Source organism: Cucurbita pepo, chromosome LG19, assembly GCF_002806865.2.
Source record: "Cucurbita pepo subsp. pepo cultivar mu-cu-16 chromosome LG19, ASM280686v2, whole genome shotgun sequence".
NCBI classification, from domain to species: Eukaryota; Viridiplantae; Streptophyta; class Magnoliopsida; order Cucurbitales; family Cucurbitaceae; genus Cucurbita; species Cucurbita pepo.
Window position 1 is genome coordinate 2,771,640 of NC_036656.1, and position 21,732 is coordinate 2,793,371.

The following is a 21,732-nucleotide window of genomic DNA, read 5'->3' on the forward strand; positions in this document are numbered from 1 at the left end:
CATTTTGATTTTCGTAAAATCATATAAATTTATATGCATGGGTGTGCCGGAGTGGTTATTGGGTATGACTAGAAATCATGTGGAATTTGGTGCATGGCTTGTGACAAGACCGTTTATCTTGTCGATAAGCTTACCGCCGATAATAGGGTCTTCCATAAGGCTTGCTTCCGATGCTACCATTGCAAGGGCACTCTCAAGCTTAGCAACTACTGTTCGTTCGAGGGAGTGTTGTACTGCAGGCCTCACTATGATCAACTCTTCAAGAGAACTGGCAGCCTTGACAAAAGCTTCGAAGGAACTCCGAAAATCGTGAAGGTAGAAAAACCCACCGACAACGAGAAAGCGAGTGCGAAGTCAAACCTATTTGCTGGAACCCGAGACAAATGTGCAGGGTGTACGAAGACGGTTTATCCCCTTGAAAAGGTAACGGTGAACGGGACGGCGTACCATAAGAGCTGCTTCAAGTGCAGCCATGGAGGGTGCACAATATCATACCATCGTAGAAATTTAGAGATTATTATTCAAATTAAACAATATCATAACATTGTAGAAATTTGGAGATTCATTATTACTAACACCTTCTAAGTTAGCTTGGATCTTAGTTTCAAATTTTCAAAATGTCATACCATTTTAAGGATAGCTTATACGATACGAGGTGTCTTAATCATGCCACAAAAACTTCACGGTGAATGACAAGATTGCCATAATTTACTCTATGTTTTTTCAAGGCTATAAACAGTTACTCACGTTGTTGTTGTTAGTAATTTTGGATGCTAAAATGAAAGGTACATATTATGCGTTTAGATTTACAAGATAGAGTTATTTAAGTGGTCTTGATCAAGCTATTTAGTAGAATAATTCGAATCACAAGTTTAAAACCGAGTTTTATTTACTCTTGATCTTAATTATCAAGGTAGTCTGTTCTAAAACGCTTAATCTAAATTTGGTGCGAGAACATGCAGGTTTGATCCTGTAGCCTTGAATTGGGTCAGAAATGGAAGGGTTTGATTAATCAATGAGAGAGGGGTCAGAAATTTTTAAAGACCTTTGATACTTCAGCCCACAGGTTTCCTACAGCTTCATGATGCATCACAGTACACTTTTTCATGTACCTACTTATCATTATTATTATCTTTTTATAGTTTTGATTTCTATGTTTAATTCTATAAATATTAACTTACCAGATTTTCAAAAAGGGGATGTAGCTCAGATGGTAGAGCGCTCGCTTAGCATGCGAGAGGTACGGGGATCGATACCCCGCATCTCCATTTATTTCTTTTCTTAATTGATATATTATATATCAAATATAAAATTAACCAAACGAACACACATCCGTGGGCGTGCCGGAGTGGTTATCGGGCATGACTAGAAATCATGTGGGCTCTGCCCGCGCAGGTTCGAATCCTGCCGCTCACGCTTTTTGGTTTTCTTTTTCCTTTTCTCTTTTCTTTATTCCTTTTTTAATGCATTGTTTTCTTCTTCTTCTTTTTTTTTCCTTTTTTTTTCTTTTTATTATTCTTAAAAAAATAGATATATTAAATCAAGTGTGAATGAAACGATAATATAATATAATAAATATTGTGTTAGATCAAGTTGCTCAAATAAAGTAATTTTTTAATTGTTTTAGTCAATTAATTAATATAAATTAGTGGCTATCAACCTCATATTTTTTAAATATTGGAGTAGAAAAATACGAGCCCCTCTTTCTATATTATTAAAACCACGATATCAATCATGCGCAATACTCTTGTTAAATTACGGAGACATTTAGTTATTAAATTTACATTCATAAAATATTATAATTACCCATACTCAAATTAAAGATAGACATCCATCTCTCGAAATCAATTTCATAATTTTAAAACTAATGGTTTTAATAATGACATAAATTTTCTCATCCTACAAATGTTATATAATATAATATATTTAGAAAGAAAAGACATTAATTTCCATTTGTTTTTAAAATTTTAAAATTAACCCTTGCATCCTTTTAAATTTAAAAAATGAAATATCTCATCTTTAGTTATAGTCAATTTTTTTTTTTAACTGATTTCGAGTATAAAAAATAAAACATATATGAAAAAGGAATAAGAAAATATATATTATCAAATTCTAGAAATTTTAGATATGACCATTTATTAATATCAATTTCAAATATTAAAGGTTAACTAAAAATAAAATTTAAATTTCGAATACTCAATATGTCATTTTTGGAGTATTAAAAGGACCAAATAAACTTAATCAAATTCGAGATATAATATCATGGAATAAGCTAATTGATAGCTTGAAGTCCACAACAAGAGATCCAATGGAGGAAAAACACGAAAAAGAAGAGAATAATTAGTGTGAAAATAGTAACAAAAGTACAAAAGAAAGACGACCCATGAACTAAAAAAGTCCCCAAAGTCTTCGAGAAACAAAATATTCCCAATAACACACCAAAAGACCTCAGTTTCTCCCCAATCTAAAAGAAAAAACAAAAAAAAAAAAAAGATGCAAAAAGACAGAGAAGGAAATTTCGTAAAGATTTCGAGAAAACCCCACCCCATATGACGTTTGAACATATTAAAGAAGGAAACGTGTTGTATATTCCTACCTTCATTAATTAATATTATTTTTAAAACCCACAAACAAAACCCTCATCTTTCATTCAACTTCTTCATTCTTTGTTGTGGGAGATGGATTTGAGGGATTGGAAGTGGGCGTTGGTTGGGTTGGTTCTGGTGGGCGATTGCTTTACCAATGGAGTGGTGGTGGAAGGCAGTAGTAGGCGGTTCTGGATGTTCCCAATGAAGCCTCAGAAAGGGGGTTTTGAGTCATATGATTCAAACATGATTGCCACCTTGGGTATTGAATGCAAGTGTTGTGATGATGAGATTGGAGGTAAATGCAGTACTCACTTCGCCGCTGCTTCTTGCTCTCATCTCCGTTGTTCTCCTTGGAAACACTATTAGTTCCAATTCTTCTTATAATCTATCCAATGTTTTTGTAAACTCAGTAGCAACCTCAACCATTATATGTGTATATATATGTGTATATAGAGTTACACTTACAATAAACGTTGTGGATATTATTAATGAATTCATAATGTTCATTAGTATCACATAAAAAGATTTATATGTGCTGCGTTTACCTGAAAAATGATGTGGCATACTGCTCGAGTATTTAAAAAAAATATTCAGTAACTGACTATACAGGGCCATACAAATGCAAACTCATGCAATCATACTATTGAGACTTATCTCTATCTCATCTATGGATGGCCTCCAGCCTCGGACAACTATGAATGTGTAGAACTTCTTTATACAATCCACACGTGCGAGTGTGAATCTCCAAGTGGGCTCGCACACCCCCTGAATCACAGGTTAATATGTAGCGATGTCTGGAGGTCAGTGGAACCCTGGTGTCATGCTCCCCATGAACACCCCATCATCATCTTTGGGGAAATATCCCAATGCTTATTATGAACATACAACATGCATAATGACCCTCTAAATCTCATTTTATCATCTCTTCTGATACAACTCTCTAATCTCATCTTTTTGTTACATTAAGTAACAGAGTGAATATTTATATTAATATCATTTTCGTGCTCTTAGGGTTGTATTCTATGTCGATCTATCGACATGATGCAATATGATACTCATCATCATAAAACATGCTTAATATGGAAAACATCAACATATCAAGATAAACATCATGCAATCATCATACTTATCATATCGCCATAAGGTGCATCAAGCATATCAAGTACGTCATACATCGAAATATATATATTACGCACATCATCATGCATCATAACTCATACATCATCATATACTCATGTATCATCATCTATAAGTATATGACATCACACGATACAACTCAAACATCATCATAACTCATACATCATAAATTCTAACTCATACAATTTCAAGTCTATCCTATAGTAAAGGCCACTTGGTTGGCCTTAGCCGAAGTACTCCGTAATTTAATTAACTTAAGCTTCCATTCTTCGAGAGCTGCTCCAAAGGTTGTTGGGGTTCTCTTCCTATCACACCGTTCGTCACTTTTAGTTATTATTTCACATTTTAATTAATAATCTAACTAAAAATGTGAAATACAGCTCTAAAATGACCTCAATTATCATAACTGGGGCCGAAAATAGGTCCAAGAGGGTTGAAACGGTAGAAACCGGGCTAAAAATGGCAAACCGAGCCGAAAACAGCCGAGGAGCTACTGGAAAAGCCGTCGTGTCGTCCAAGCTGCTCAAGCCGAACGGCTTGCACCGCGACTTGACACTTGGCGGCACCTGAGCGAACCATGTCGCGCAGTTGGCGTTGGGTCGAGGTTTGGTCCGGGTCACGGTTCGGGTCAGCTCGCGGGTCACGCTTACGACTAGGCTCCTAGAGGTTGGCTATCGGGCTGGACTTGGATTTTGGGCCGAACTAGAATTGGGCCTCATATTCTTAGACTGGGCTGCAATTGCGTTTGGTTGCAGGCCGGGTTAGCAGTTCAAGTTACAGGCGGGTCGCGGGTCAAGTACGGCTCGCGGGTTGCAGCTGGACTGGGTTGCTACGGTTCTGAACTAGGTTGATGATTTTGGGCCGCGGGGTATCTGACGGATCTCTTCTTCCTTACCCGACTCAGCGCGATTCTCCGACGCCATTTTCTCTCTCATTTGCGTAATGGTTTTGGACATCGTTTCTCTTCCTTTTTCTCTCTCCATCTCTCTGTTGACTTTTCCTACTTTCTCCCACGAAGTTTCATGGTTGTTGGACGTCCATGGAGGGAGATTGAGAATTCTTCCAAAAATCCAATTTTCCATTTTCCTCTCTCCAACAGCACGACAACGACGACACTGCATGCAATGTGTTGATCGCTTGTGGATGTATATAATAAAATGATGTAAAATTCACCATGCTAGTATACACTATCTCACGTAGCAAGTAATAAATAAATTATGGATTTCACCCAAAACTATCTTTTTGGTTAATTTTATAGTTGGAAATTAAGTGAGTTTTTGGATAACATGGTGTGAGGTGAGAGTGGGCGAAAAACAGGATGAGAAAATGAACAATAATGTTGGACTAAAAGAGAATAAATAGATGAGTTGTTAAGTTTTTTTTTGTGGCAGATTTTAGTTTCTTTAAATAGATTCCGAAGCCCATTTAAGAGGGTTATGCATATTGATTACTTTCTTAAGGAGAAAAGGCCTGTATTACATTAATGTGTTCTTGTAATGGAACTAGAGTAGAGGATTTCATTTCTCCCTCATTTCTTGAGAGAACAACTATGTATATAAAGTAGCTAATTAAACACACATAAATAATTAACAACTTCTTAATAGACTAAAATCATATATTCAACCTACTTAAACCGTATAAAACTCTCTTGTATGACCTATAAAATTTAGCTTTCCATACAAATTGAATTAAATATAGGAATCCATATCTCAATCCTATAAATTTGGTAGAATCAAGCTTTGTTGTGGTTTTTCAATGAAAGTTCCTTTCCTTTGAGCTCTTACGTCCACTTCTTTGCCCTAATCAATCTTTTTTTATCTTCTTTTCCTTGTCTAATCCAAAAATTCTCCTTAAAATGTGGCTTTTCTCTTTTTAGGTATTCTTCCTTTTATATTTGGTATTGCTTCCCATTTAGGACTGAAATAATAAATTATCGAGGTAGGATGTTCGTGATTGGGGAGTCAATGACCCATTTGTACTGTTGATGTGGATCAAAATTTTCATGTCATCCCCGAAAATTTACTTTTCGAATCGCTTTAGCATCCGAGTCAGCAATTTGTTCCAAATTTGTCAATAATTTTGTTCCTAGATTTGCTATAGCATCATGGTTCACCACAAATGTTGTGAAATTTTGCCAAATAACTCAATTAAATGTCCAGTTAGGCTCGATTCATGCAAATTGATATTCTTTTCTTGTTGAACCACAATGAACTATTTCATGCTTACTAATTAGAACAAATTGAGTAAATAATGAGAAAATGGTTGGTATGTATGCCTAATTAACTACAAAAATGAATGATATAACTCTACTTTTGGAGAGTTATCAGGTGTCCTAGAGGTCTAAAGTCCCTTTCACAAGCATTGTGAGTGTTTTGATGTAAGATCTCTCTCTCACACACAGTTTTTCTTTGTTTTCTCTTTGTTTTTCTCTTTGTTTTTCTCTCAGTTGAAGGTACTATGGGCGTTGGCTGAAGGCTTACTGAAGGATAGGCATTTGGAGAGGGTCGTGGAGTGTATTTTCGAGACCCTCGCGTTATTTTCGATGGTTGCCGAAAAACTCGTGAGTATTCTAGCCACTAGGTAAATTTTCTTTTCTTTTTTGTGATTCGTTACACATGGTCCCGAGTTGCGATGTCGTCGTCAGCCGTATAGATATGTCTTGTCTTTATCTAAGAAAATAAGAATAGAGCATGACTTGAGTAACACTATGAGGGTCAAATGCAAACATATACAATTTCACGAATGAGACCTATCATAACAGTCTATTTCCTACGGCGGCTATCTTAACGGGCAACTTGGATGTGTACTTAATTTTGCTACACACAGTCCATACGTGCGAGTATGGACCTACCAATTGGTCAACACATCTCCTAGGCCCATTTCTGGTCGGCTGAAAATTCTCTGGTAGCTGTTGATATCGGACACTCGTTATGAATAGCAACTGTCATGACAGCATTATGATAAACATAAGGATCGTTCTCTTGCCTCGTAGCGTACACGTCCGTACTATCGTAAAGGATAAGAGATATCCCCAAATGCATGAACACATGATAATGCAATGAGGTCCCAACATTTTTCCAATTTCATTATTAACTAATACAACTTCGCTAGCGTCTTATTTATATCATATCAGTTTTCACATAATTTCTCATAACATTTCTCATATCATTTATCATATCTTTCGTGTTTTAGTTATTATACTAACAAAATTATAAGTGAAGATATAATTAAATTAATTTCTATACACAATCCAAATGTTGTAATTCAATGGACATGACATGGCTAAATTATTAATTATGAAAAATCATTTATACTTTTAAAAAATTGCTAGTGGCAAATGTGTTGTTTTTGGAATCGCCGGTCGGAGTGAGATTCTCATACTCCAATACTACATCGGATTACGAAAGGAACGAAGACAAGAATACGGCAAATGACAACTATACGTTTTTGGTGAATTGGTTGGAGAGGTTTCCAGAGTAATAAAGATCGAGATTTCTATATCTCTGGTGAGAGTTACGCTGGTCACTACATTCTTCAGCTCGCTCATGTTGTTCTCTCACACAATAAGAAGGTTGGAAAGACGATCGTCAATCTCAAGGGTATTATTATAAGTATACCTCTTTCTCTCTCCGAACTTCTAGGGGAGTAATTAAATTATAAATGGAAAGACACAACCTACTTCATTGAATTTATTTTCTTATTTGTTGATTTCAGATTGGGAATGCAGCGCTCAAAGATAAGACAGATCAAATTGGAATGTACGATTTCTTTGCATCCCATGCACTAATTGCCGACAAAACCACAAACGATATAAAGAAGTATTGTGACTTCTCGTCAAACGTGACGGTACAGAGTTCGCTAGCTTAGCAACGTCGAAAATAGCGGACTCTACCATGCAAGTGATCGACATTTACAACATCTACTATCCACTATGTTTGAATAATAGCTTAACACATCGGCCAAGGAAAGCGTCAGTGATGAACTACGATCCTTGTAGTGATTACTACACATATGCGTACTTAAACCAGAAATAGGTTCAAAGGGCGATGCATACCAACGTGACAAAGCTTGCGAACGATTGGGACCTTTGTAGTGATGTCATCAAGGATTGGTCCGATAGTGCTTCCACTATTATTCCTCTATTCCGGGAGTTCATGGACAATGGATTACATATCTGAGTTTTTAGGTAATTTAATAATAACTATTAGTTATTGAGAAAATGGTAATAATTATGAGTATTATTATAACAAACTACAATATTGGTTTGAGTGGTGACACTGATGGAAGAGTACCCATTACTTCCACCAAAAACTCTCGACCTCAAGATAACTCAAAGCTATGAGACCTACGTGCTAGCCAACTACGCCACCACCCCCGGATGGTTAACGACATAGTGTTATGTTTTTGGAAGAAATGAGAAATAATAGAAAAAGTGACAAAAGGCTTTGGGTGGGCCTTATTCCTCATTATCGAGAAAAGCCCATTAAAGGCCCAAAAGAAGAACTCACAATTTAAATTTAATGAAAAAAACAGCGAAAAAGAAAAATTGGGTGAGGGAGGATCAAACTCTCAACCTCAGGATAACTCAAAGCTTTGGGACCTACGTGCTAGCCAACTGCGCCACCACCCCCGAATGTTTAACGGCATAGTGTTATGTTTTTGGAAGAAATGAGAAATAATAGAAAAAGTGACAAAAGGCTTTCGGTGGGCCTTATTCCTCGTATCGAGAAATGCCCATTAAATGCCCAAAAGGAGACCTTACAATTTAAATTTAATGAAAAAACAGCTAAAAAGAAAAAATTGGGGTGAGAGAGGCTCAAACTCTTGACCTCAGGATAACTCGAAGCTATGAGACCTACGCTTGAACTCTCGATCTTAGTTAATGCCCATGTTTTTTTCTTCTCAATGGCTTCAAGCCAAAAAGGATAACTCGAAGCTACGAGACCTATGCTTGAACTCTCGATCTTAGTTAATGCCCATGTTTTTTTTCTTCTCAATGGCTTCAAGCTCTTTTTGGCCTCCTGCCACATTGTCTTAGTTGCTACCTCATGGTAGGTTTTCAGCTCCTCGACCACGAGCAATGTTGAAATTATATCTTTGACCGCGTCCTTGATTGCGTTCTCTTCCACGCCAATTTGCTTGGCTCAAGTGTCTCTTCTCTAATGTTCTTTATAACTACTACCTTGACCACCTGTGTAATACCTAAAAATAGAAAAAATATATATCTAACTAAATCTGATAAATAAATAAAATATACCGTTAATCAAATCTATACTAACAACTCCCTAAATATCTGAGNTCACTCTCCACTAACCTTTCGTCCCAACTCCATCCTCTTTCCTCAACCCCACCATATCAAAATTCATCAAAAAAAAAAAAAAAAAAAAAAAANAACCAGGATATGATGTAGAATGGAGAGATTTTAGTCTGTTATTACCATAAAATCATATCTCAGATTTCCTTTTTGGTTAGTAGTTATGGTTATAAGAAATCAATTTATGATCAAATCTTATTTCATATTTTACTGGATCATGTAATAATTAGAATGTCAGATTTGGGAAAAGAAAAAATGGTGTTTCAACAAGGATATGATGTAGATAGGAGAGATTTTGGTCTGTTATTACTGTAAAATCCTATCTCATATTTCCTTTTTGGTTCGTAGTTATGGTTATAACAAATCAATTTAGGATCAAATCTTCTTTCATATTTTACTGGATCATGTAATAATAGATCCCATATTCAATTAATTAGATTTTTTTTTTGTTAGGATTGGAAGTTATAGGAAATAAGGTTAGAATCCATAAAATTTTAGTGGGTAGGTCCATAAATGGGTAAGATAGTAGCCAAACAATGATTAAAATTGGCCAACAATATCTGTTTACAAAATGAAAATAAATATAGAATTATAGAAATATCTTATTTACAGAATTGAAAATGTTTACAGAACTCAAAATTTATTTACAAGAAGAAAAATAATTACACAGAGATAGGAGGGAAGATTTGTTGAACATAGTTTAAAATAAAACAGTAAATATCAAGGGCACGAAACTCCATTAAATTTTGTCTGAAATATCATAATTTTAACCATGTAAATTAGAAAAATAATTTGATAGAGTTCAAACTTGAAACTGATGTCATGGGCTCACATAGGTTGACTTGGATTTCAAAGGACGGAATCGAACTTTCATTAAGAATATATATACGTGACAACGACTTAAGCTAACCAGGTAAGTGGCTCACCCATTGTAGGTTACACGTTAATTGCTATTTGTTGGCACGTGCCCGTGGATTCGCACGTGTCATTAAATTGTATGCTAGTTGGTTGTGCTTAAGTACGTAATCATGTGAACGTGAATGTATGCTGCTTAGTTTGGTGCGATATGTTATGCATGTGACGATATGTTATTCTTGAATGAGTATGACATGATTGTATGGAATATTTGAATTTAAACAGCATGAATTGTATGACATGAAATACGGTAAACTGCATGGAAACATTACCCGGTTAGAAATATGTATGATATGTAAAGAAATGAAAATGAGAATGACATGTAAACATGAAACGTGACAGGGGGTTATATTCATTAATGATAAATGTAGGACTAGTGGGGACCTCATGCATATTGTGTGTTCATGTATCTAGGGGATACCCCTATCCCATCACGAGGGTACGAGACATCCAATGGCAGGGCAACGATCGTTATGCTTTGCATAGCGCTGTCGTGACGGTTACTAGTTTTTAACGAGTCCCGGCATAAGGGGCTCCTAGAGTATGCCCACCGGATAAGGAAAGTGGCCAAGCGGTGTGCGAACTAGCTGGTGAGCCCATACTCGCACGTATGGGCTGTGTGTAGAGTATATGGTACACGTTCACGATTACCCGTTAAGACAACACCGTAGGGAAAACGAAACGAAACGAAACGATAGGTCCCATCATTTCATTGCGTATGATTGTTGCATAACCCCGATAGGGGGTCACTTACTGAGTATTCTAGAAATACTCAAACCTCGTGCTACTTTACTTTTTTAGATAAGAGCAAGGCACCCATGTGACATCGACTGCGACATCGTACACCCCGGGACCGTGGCACATGCATAGGGTAGTTATTTTTTTTTTTCATTTCATAGTCTAGGTTGAGTTCGGTTTGCAACATTAGTATATGTTAGTATAGGTTGAATTGTATTTGCATAATAAATCATAGGATAGTATAAGACATTCATTTCGGTTTTGTTTCTTTTCCTTTATTTCAATAATGTTTTTTTTCTTTCTTTCCCTTTTAATCATTTTCTCTTTCACAAAGTAATAAAAGGCGAGTGCAAGTCGCATTTATGAACCGGACCCATTTAACGTATNCTCCAACAGCATTTGTATAAGGAATGTTCTCCATATACTTTTGTCATCATCAAAACTTGGACACATGGAAGCACTAAGCTTGAAATGAGGAGCAAGTGGAGTACNACCTCGACCATTCCCGCGACTTCCACGACATCTACCTTGAATATTTTGAGAGTAGAGTACTTTTTCATCTTTTATTGATGCCTTAGTCTAAAGCGCTTGATCGAGTGTCTTCTCCTTTTTTTTCTTACGTTGCTCATGTGCCTCGAGAGTGTTGTGTGCCGAAAGCGGAACAAATGTACTCACAACACCAAAGCTACTCAAGACATACAATATGACACTCAAAACTTGATGATTTCAACAGCAGAAAGAATGGCATTATATAGCCTTCAGCTAAACCTAAAGATAAACTAACAAGCCAAAAAAGACCTTGAGAATAGGTCTTGGTCCTAGAGAATAGGGCTTATGACAGTGTTCAACAATCTCCACCCTGTCATAAGATCTCCAAGTTGATAGCTAATTTGGTTGCTACCATGTCAACACACTACTCCCTTCCGACGTTGATGAAATCCAAACAATGCCAGAACTTTTCACGAGTGATCACCTTTGTCAACATATCAGCAGGGTTATCAGCAGTTCCAATTTTTAATAACCGAATATCCCCTTTGCTAATAATTTCTCGAATAAAGTGAAAACGGACATCAATGTGTTTTGTACGAGCATGATGGACTTGATTTTTTGACAAGCAAATAGCACTCTGGCTATCACAAAATACATCTATATGTTCCTGCAAAATACCCAAGTCATTGATCAAACCATGCATCCAAATAGCTTCTTTAAAAGCTTCTGTTACTGCCATATACTCTGCTTCAGTGGTAGACAATGCAACAGTAGACTGCAATGTTGAACGCCAACAAACAGGTCCACCAGCCATAGTAAATAAATAACCCGTAGTAGATCGTCGCTTATCCAAATCACCAGCATAATCAGAATCCACATAACCAGCTACACGATTGTCAAGATTAAACATTTCTTGTTTTTGAAACTTAATACCAACATCAATAGTGCCAAGAATGTACCTAAGAATCCATTTTACAGCCTGCCAATGCTCTTTACCAGGATTATGCATATAACGACTCACCATGCTTACTGCGTGTGAAAGATCAGGTCGAGTACACACCATAGCATACATCAACGCACCAACAGCATTTGTATAAGGAATGTTCTCCATATACCTTTTGTCATCATCAGAACTTGGACACATGGAAGCACTAAGCTTGAAATGAGGAGCAAGTGGAGTACTAACGGGTTTGGTTGAATTATTCAAACTAAATCTTGACAATACCTTGCGTAGATATTAAGACTGAGTCAACCAGACTGTACCTTTTTTCCGATCTCGCTCTATCTCCATTCCAAGTATTTTCTTTGCATTGCCTAAGTCTTTCATTTCAAATGTTTTAGAAAGCTCATCTTTGAGCTTATCAATCTCCATCTGTCTCTTTGAAGCAATTAACATATCATCAACATATAAGAGCAAATAGATAAACGATCCATCATCGAGACACCGATAATACACACAATGGTCAAATTGACTATGAGTATACATATGCTCTACCATGAAATGATCAAACCTTTTATACCATTGGCGAGGGGATTGCTTCAGCCCATACAAAGATTTCTTCCATCTGCATACTAAATGTTGCTGTCCAACTACTTGGAAACCAACTGGTTGCGCCATATATATTTCTTCTTCCAAATCTCCATGCAAAAAAGCAGTTTTTACATCAAGTTGTGCAAGCTCAAGATTAAATTGAGCAACCAAAGCCAACAAAATTCGAATGGAAGAATGTTTTACCACAGGTGAGAAAATTTCATTGTAATCAATACCTTCCTTTTGTGCGTAACCTTTAGCCACAAGTCGAGCCTTATAACGTATACCAGAAGAGTCTTCCTTTTTTGCAAAAACCCATTTACAACCAATTTCCTTCTTACCTTTTGGAAGTGGTACCAAATCCCAAGTTTGATTTATCTCCAATGATGCTATCTCCTGATTCACAGCCTCTTGCCAGTGTAAGCTATCCGGGCTCTGAATAGCATCTTTGTAGCTGTTAGGAACTCCATCAATCAAAGAGAAAGCATATGCTATCGTATCATCAAACCTTGCAGGTTTTCGAATTACCCTTCGTGGTCTATTCTTGGCGATTGACTCAGGTTCCTCCACTCTTTCATTCACAAGGCTTTGCTCCTCAAGACTTTGCTCTTTTTGTTCTAAGACATCAAAGTTATTATTTACCTGATCAATAGGTTCTTCGGTAGGAGCAACCACATCAGGAGAGAACACCACCTTCTCCACCTGCTTCAATGCCTCGTCATTATTTTCAATTTTCTGCAAAAACATTCCAGACTCATCGAATGTCACATCTCGACTATTAACAATTTTACTTGTTTCTGGACACCATAACCTATAGCCCTTCACACCTTTGCTAAAGCCCATAAACTTGGCTTTTTTTGCTCTAGGATCCAGTTTTGAGTTTGTCACATGATAATAAGCAGGACACCCAAACACATGCAATTTATCATAATCACTAACAGGACTACCTGACCATACCTCAAGCGGAGTTCTCCCACCGTTTCCAGAAACAGGTAAACGATTCACCAAGTGAACTGCATAACTGAGAGCCTCAGCCCAAAATGCCTTACTCAATCCTGCTTGAGACAATATGCATCGAACCTTCTCTATTAATGTCTGGTTCATTCTCTCAGCAACTCCATTTTGTTGTGGCTTACCAGGAACAGTGAAGTGTCGAACGATCCCTTCATCTCGGCATACTTTAAGGAATGGATCATAAGTATATTCTCCCCCGTTGTCTGATCTCAGCTTTTTGATTTTCCTATCCGTCTGATTCTCTACCATTTTCTTCCACTCTAGGAAGATTTGGAGAACCTCGTTTTTGTGCCTCATGGGATACATCCAAACTCTCTTCGAGTAGTCATCAATAAAGGTGACAAACCATCTCTTTCCTCCCAATGAGACATTCTTTGTGGGACCCCATACATCGGTGTGAACATAATCCAAAATACCCTTTGTTTGGTGTATAGCTGTACCAAACTTCACATTTTTTTGTTTACCAAATATACAATGTTCACAGAAATCAATTTTTCCAGTTGTGGCACCCTTAAGGACTCCTTGGTTCACCAATGTCTGAAGCGCCTTCTCACCAGCATGCCCGAGTCGCATGTGCCATAATTTCGATATGTCTTGTTCTTTCGAACTTGCCATAGCAGCATGCCCAATTATTGTGGTTCCGTTGAGGTAGTATATGCTACCTCTTCTAGTTCCTGTAATTGCCACCAAAGCTCCACGAGCTACTTTCAAATTCCCTCCTTCCAAAATGATGCGATAACCACTCGCATCCAAAACGCCAAGTGAAATCAAGTTTTTCTTCAAGTCAGGAACATACCTCACATCTTTGAGTTTTCGTATAACCCCATCAAACATCTTGATTTGTACTGAGCCGATTCCCATTATCTTGCAAGTACTATCATTGCCCATATAGACAACTCCACCATTGAACTTTTTGAAGTCCAAAAACATCTCTTTGTTGGGACACATATGATAGGAGCACCCAGAATCAAGAATCCATTCAATGGTTTGGCTGGCTGATAGGGAGATTGTCAAGGCATCATCTGTATCAGTGTCGTCATCTTTAACCACATTGGACTTCGACCCCTTCTCTTTTAAGATCGAACAATCTTTTTTCCAATGGCCTTTCTGTCGACAATATGCACACTCATTTTTATCAAGTTTTCTCCAATTATCAGATCTACCTCTCGACTTTAATCGAGACTCTCCACATTCGTTCCTTTTCCAGGTAGAAGTTCTTCCATGAGCAGTGAGAACATTTGAGCTAGAGCTTTGATACGTCTCCTTTTCCTTCTTTCGCATCTCATTGTTTATTAAGGCATTTGAAACATCTTCAAAATCAATATTAGTGATTCCATGTAGTAGGGTTGTTACTAAAAACTCGTAGGATTCCGGCAAAGAGTTTAATAACAACAACGCCTTGTCCTCGTCATCAATCTTAACATCAAGATTGAGCAAATCAGTGATGATTTTGTTAAAATCATCCAAATGCTCAGCCATTGAGATACCTTCCTTGTAGTCAAAACGGAAGAGTTTCTTCTTCAAATAGAGTTTATTTTCCACACTCTTCTTCATATATTTCGCTTCAAGCTTGTCCCATAATTCTTTCGCCATGGTAACCTTCATAAATGGATATTTCTGATCCTTGCCAAGACAGGATCGAATAATTCCACAGGCTTGCCGATTTAATTTTGTCCATTCTGCTTCTGTCATGTCTTCAGGCATCTCCTCTTGGAGAGAAACATCGAGGTCTTGCATGACCAGCAAATCGCTAACTTCGCCTCGCCAAACACCAAAATTATTGGTTCCATCAAATTTTTCTACTTCGAGATTGGAACTCCACACTCTCGATCCACGTCGTGATGGTTCGGCCATTTGCAATAATTAATCTGGATGCAACTCAAAAACACAATTCTTGAAAACTGATTTTCAAGAGAATAAACACGATTGTGAGCACGTCTAATGGTCGATGAGGCCCAAACTTTCACAATACCCCTAAATACCACAATAAGGCTCTGATACCACTTGTTGTGCGCCGAAAGCGGAACAAATGTACTCACAACACCAAAGCTACTCAAGACATACAATATGACACTCAAAACTTGATGATTTCAACAGCAGAAAGAATGGCATTATATAGCCTTCTGCTCAATCTAAAGATAAACTAACAAGCCAAAAAAAGACCTTGAGAATAGGTCTTGGTCCTAGAGAATAGGGCTTATGACAGTGTTCAACAGAGAGAACTGGCGAGCTCATCGACCGTGAATTTCACTAGGTCCTTTGACTCTTCTATCGCACATACAACATTCTTGAAGTTGTCTGTTAACGACTTCAAGATCTTCTCCAGAACCCGCGTCTCGGGTAACATTTCTCCGTTTCGATTTAGTTGATTTGCCACTGTCTGTATGCGTGTAATGTCGTCAGATACATTTTCTTACTCCTTCATCTTCATGCTCTCCAACTCACCACGAAGAGTTTGGAGACGCACTTGCTTGACTCAGTCGGTTCTTTTGAACACTTTTTCTAAAGTGTCTCACGCTTCTTTTGAAGTAGTTTCCCTAGCAAACTTCTCAAAGCCCAACTCGTTAGCAGCCCGGAACAACATGTATAATGTTGCCTTATCCTTTGATCGCAATTCTTTTAACGCCTTGTTCTGTGTTGCCGTATAACCCGTGGTATCCTTTGTTCTTCAAAACCTTCTTCGACCACCTCCCATGCATCTTGAGAACCAAGAAGAGCTTTCATTTGGATGCTCCAATTCTCATAGTTCATCGTTGTTAATCGTGGTAGCGGCATTTATCCATCATATTCGCCATTGGCTCTGATACCAATTTGTTGAAATAAAAGCTCGCTCTAATGCCAATTATTCTTTTCTTGCTCTACTTTCTCTCCTCGCTCTCCTTTTTACAATGAAAAACAAGTTAATTTATAGGTTTTTAAAGGCTAGATATGACCATATGAATGCCATCATTTTCTAACCCATAACCTTTCATTTTTTATTTTGGCCTTTTTTACAACTCAATTTAAAAAAACCACTCAACTTAACAAAATTAAAACTACCTTTCACCATTTAAGTTTATTCCAACAAAACTCCCCCATTAACTTAAATGCCTATGCATCTGTCATGCCACTCATCTTCTTGTATTTGTCGAAAAGTACTTTTGGTAGTGGCTTTGTAAAGATCTCTGCAACTTGATCCTGACTTGTCACATGCAGCAATTCCACGTTTTCTTCCTTCACATGATCTCGGATAAAATGAAATCGAACGTCAATGTGTTTGCTTCTTTCATGGTTCACTGGGTCCTTGGCCAACTCAATTGCTGATTTGTTGTCAACTTGTATTACAGTTGCACCTCGTTGCTTTAGCTCCATCTTACTCAACAAATTTCTAAGCTATATCGCATGACACACACACACCAAGATGCTGCTACATACTCAGCTTCACACGTCAAGAGTGTCACGATCGGTTGTTTATTTGAAAGCCAAGTAAATGCTATGTTGCCCATGAAGAATACATAACCCGATATACTTTTTCGATCGTCTATGTCTCCGCACTAATCACTGTCAGAGTAACCAACTAATTTGTAATCTTCTGTTTTCGAGTAGAATAACCCAAGTGACACCGTTCCTTGGATGTACCGTAAGACTCGCTTCAACGCCTTCCAATGTGAATAAATCGGCTCCTCCATGAATTGGCTTATAATGCCGATACTTAATGAAAGATCTGGTCTTGTGCATGTAAGATAGCGAAGGCTTCCTACCAGGCTTCGATACCTATTTGCATCTACCCGTTCCCCTTCATCGAACTTTGACAGTTTTGCACCTGGTTACATTGGTGTTGATACCGGGTTGTAATTTTCCATCTTGTACTTCTTCAAAATCTCCTTGACATATTTCTCCTATGATATAAAAATACCTGTCTCTCCTTGCTTAACCTCCAAGCCAAAGAAAAACTTCAACAAGGTCAAGTCTGTCATCTCAAATTCTTGTGTCATTGTGCTTCAAACTCTTCTATCATTTCATCATTGTTGCCTGAAAAGATGAGATCATCGACATAAAGAGCGACAAGTATCACATTACCTCCACTCTTCTTTGTGTAAAGTGCATGCTCGTGGGGACATTGCTTTTACCTGTTCTCCTTGAAGTATGTATCGATACGAGTATTTCATGCTCGTGGTGCTTGCTTCAACCCATAAAGTGCCTTCTTCAATTTTAGTACCTTCTTCTCTTCTTCAATTTTCATGTACCTGGGTGGTTGTTCGAGATAGACTTCTTCTTCAAGCACACCATTCAAGAATGCTGACTTGACATTCATTTGAAAAATCGGCCATTTGAATTGAGCTGCTTGGAAAATGAGTAATCGGATTGTCTCCATTCTAGCGACGGGAGCAAACACTTCGTCATAGTCGATTCCCGCCTTTTGCTTGTATCCCTTCGCAACAAGTTGCACTTTGTACCGCTCTGTCTTGCCTTGAGCATTCATCTTTTTCTTGAATACCCACTTCACACCTATGGGCTGACTTTCTTCCGGTAATTCTGTCACCTCCCATGTATTGTTGCGATGAATCGCTTTAATCTCCTCATCCATGGCAGTTTGCTACTTCTTGTCTCGCACCTCCTCTTCAAAGCTGATATTTTCAGCATCTTCCAGAAGACATATAAGGTGTACCTCATTTGTTGAATCATACAAGTCTCGCAAACTTCGCATTTTGGGTTGTCGTGGTTCATCTTCATCATCGAAAATTTCAGAGTTTGTTGGTGCACTTGTTGGTGCAACAACTGATGATTCTCTATTGACTTCTAGCAATTGGGAGGAAAATGTCGACCAAAAAAACTGGCCGGAGGAAAATTTCTTCGAAGAAAAAATAACGGAAAGTAAAAGGAGAGAGAGAGATTTGCTGAAGACTCGATGATCAATTTCCCAGTTGAATACTTTAAATAACCACTTTAAATATATTTAAAACCCACAAACAAAACCCTCATCTTTCATTCAACTTCTTCATTTTTTGTTGTGGGAGATGGATTTGAGGGATTGGAAGTGGGCGTTGGTTGGGTTGGTTCTGGTGGGCGATTGCTTTACCAATGGAGTGGTGGTGGAAGGCAGTAGTAGGCGGTTCTGGATGTTGCCAATGAAGCCTCAGAAAGGGGGTTTTGAGTCATATGATTCAAACATGATTGCCACCTTGGGTATTGAATGCAAGTGTTGTGATGATGAGATTGGAGGTAAATGCAGTACTCACTTCGCCGCTGCTTCTTGCTCTCATCTCCGTTGTTCTCCTTGGAAACACTATTAGTTCCAATTCTTCTTATAATCTATCAAATGTTTTTGTAAACTTAGTAGCAACCTCAACCATTATATATATATATAATCTTTTAATTTTCTAATCATCTTAAATTTCAGGTATAGAATGCCTTATGGATTAACAGTAAGACTCTAAATTTCTACTTACTAATAGTCACTTCTAACGTCTCATGTTTAGTTAATATGTGGAATATAACTCTTAAGGAAATACCATTTCTAACATAAATGTCAAAACATTTAAAACATCATCATCTCTGGAAAACACCGCTATGATCTTACGTATTTGATACGAAATACTGAAATTTAAAGAAAAATGAAAACAAATACAAACTAACTTAAATCAATGAAATGTCAAGCAACCTATTCTAACCTAACTAAGAATTTAAATATGCATCTACCCTATGCACGTGCCACAATCTCTGCTCACAATGCCGCCATCATTCGTACATGGGCGCCTTGCTTTTACTGTGACACACAACCTGAGTATTTCGAAGAATACGCGGTGAGTGGCCCAACTATAAGGATCATGCTAAATGCAATCACATGCAAATATGCTCTAGGGACCTATCTCTATCTCACATCATACTAGGGGTGGCCTCCAATCCGAACTAGAATGGATGTGTAGTACTTCCCTACACATGACCCACACATGCGAGTGTGAATCCCTAGGCGGTTCGCATACCCCCTGGACCCTCTATGGCTAAACTAGCTGTCTGTAGCGATGTCAAGAGGTTAGTAGAATACCTAGTGTCATGCTCACCAACCACAGGAGTTTAAATACAGGCCTGGTATCATGTTAACCTGGGCCTATTTCCTTCACTAATTGTATGGAGAGAACCCAAATTTTCAACGACCACGAGAGTTTAAAATATTTCTTCACCTAGAAAGAGGTGTTCCTAGTGTTCTAGGTCTGTTTTCGAGTATACTAGGATGTCGTCAATGAACACAATAACAAACGTGTCTAGACAATCCTTGAATACTCGATTCATTAATTCCATAAACACAGCTGGGATATTGGTGAGGCCAAACGACATCACTACGAACTCTTAGTGACCGTACCTTGTCTTAAATGTTGTCTTTGGTACGTCTTTTTCTTTAATTTTGATTTGGTGGTAACTTGACCAAAGGTCTATCTTAGAAAATACCGTTGCCTCTCTGAGTTGATCGATATGGTCTTCTATACGAGGCAGAGGGTATTTTTTCTTTATGGTTCGATTATTTAGCTGTAACGCCCCTAATTTTCTTTAACCTAATTAGTGACGTCACCCATGCATACTTATCTCATTAAGCGGAAGCTCATCATAAATAACCTTGAAATAGTCTTTCATAAAAATTCATGAATCCAAAACAAAACCTAAACTCCGAAAATAAACCTTCAATACTGAATTCAAAATAAATCCAAATAAAACGATACTCAATCCTATAACTTAAAATAGTCTAATAAAAGTAAACTCCTAAAAATATCCCGTCTCCAACTTCCATGGTGGCCTCAGCTCCGCCGTCAACCGTACATTGGCGCCTTGCCTTTACCTGAAAAATGTAGGTAGCACGTGGCTTGAGTATTTTATGAAATACTCAGTAAGTCACCCCACTGTTGGGGTTAGGAATGCAAACACATGCAACATATGAGCGGGACCTAACTTTTCATAAACTTTTCATAGCCTTGGGCGCTTTTCTATTCCGGGTAGGGTTGGATGTGTGGTACTCCTTCACACATGGCCCATGTACGTATACATGAACCCACCAGGCGGGCTCTTAAACATACCCCCTGGGCCTGACTTGGTCGGGCAAAACGTGTTACACGTAGCCGGACACCACAGAACAGAAAAGGGCCCGCATGATATCATGGCGAACATAAATATCGTATTTCATTCTTTCGTATCATAAAGGGGAAGAATCCCGATGCACGTGACATACATATATGCATGAGGTCCCTTAACATATTTAACATGGCATTACATAAGCAGTGCTAACATCGCATTTACGTTTCTTACATCACATGGCATCTCACATGACTTACATTACATGGCATATTACATAAACATTCCAGTTGCATAAACATCTCATGACATGACTCGATAATTCTACGTGTATCTATGGCATCAATCAACATATTCATGGCATACAATACTAACATCTCATTCATGACATAACATAAACAGTCAACAGTCAACACAAGTTCATACATCACATAACATACACAATCTACGGTCAACACAATCTATACATCACATAATCATATCACATAAAATATGGTGCATGCAGGGGCCACAGGGCACGCACCATCATACAACACGTAGAAAGCTAACTCCAACAGTAAGGTCACTTACCTCGATGGTCTTGGTTGAAGTCACTCACAATGAGCTAATCCCAGTGGTTAAATATGTCCTATGATAACCACATAACAATTTAGAACCTTTCATAAGGTAACCTAGTTAAACCTCATNTGGTCTTGGTTGAAGTCACTCACAATGAGCTAATCCCAGTGGTTAAATATGTCCTATGATAACCACATAACAATTTAGAACCTTTCATAAGGTAACCTAGTTAAACCTCATGCTATTTATCAAATAAACCCTCGACCTTATGAAAGATTATTTGATATTAACCTAGTTAAATCTGTCTTTAATAATCTTTCATAAGGTCGAGGGTTTATTTGATAAATAGCATGAGGTTTAACTAGGTTACCTTATGAAAGGTTCTAAATTGTTATGTGGTTATCATA

The 21,732-nt window shown here is 37.7% G+C and overlaps 2 non-coding genes and 1 pseudogene across 2 annotated transcripts; all 3 read left to right on the forward strand.

Annotated features, from left to right (window-relative positions):
- The first annotated feature begins 93 nt into the window (after positions 1-93).
- On the forward strand, positions 94-8,067 carry LOC111781632 (annotated as a pseudogene).
- Positions 1,196-1,268, forward strand: TRNAA-AGC. Its single transcript has one exon. It is a non-coding gene; the product is annotated as a tRNA-Ala (tRNA).
- Positions 1,335-1,416, forward strand: TRNAS-AGA. Its single transcript has one exon. It is a non-coding gene; the product is annotated as a tRNA-Ser (tRNA).
- Positions 8,068-21,732: the final 13,665 nt, after the last annotated feature.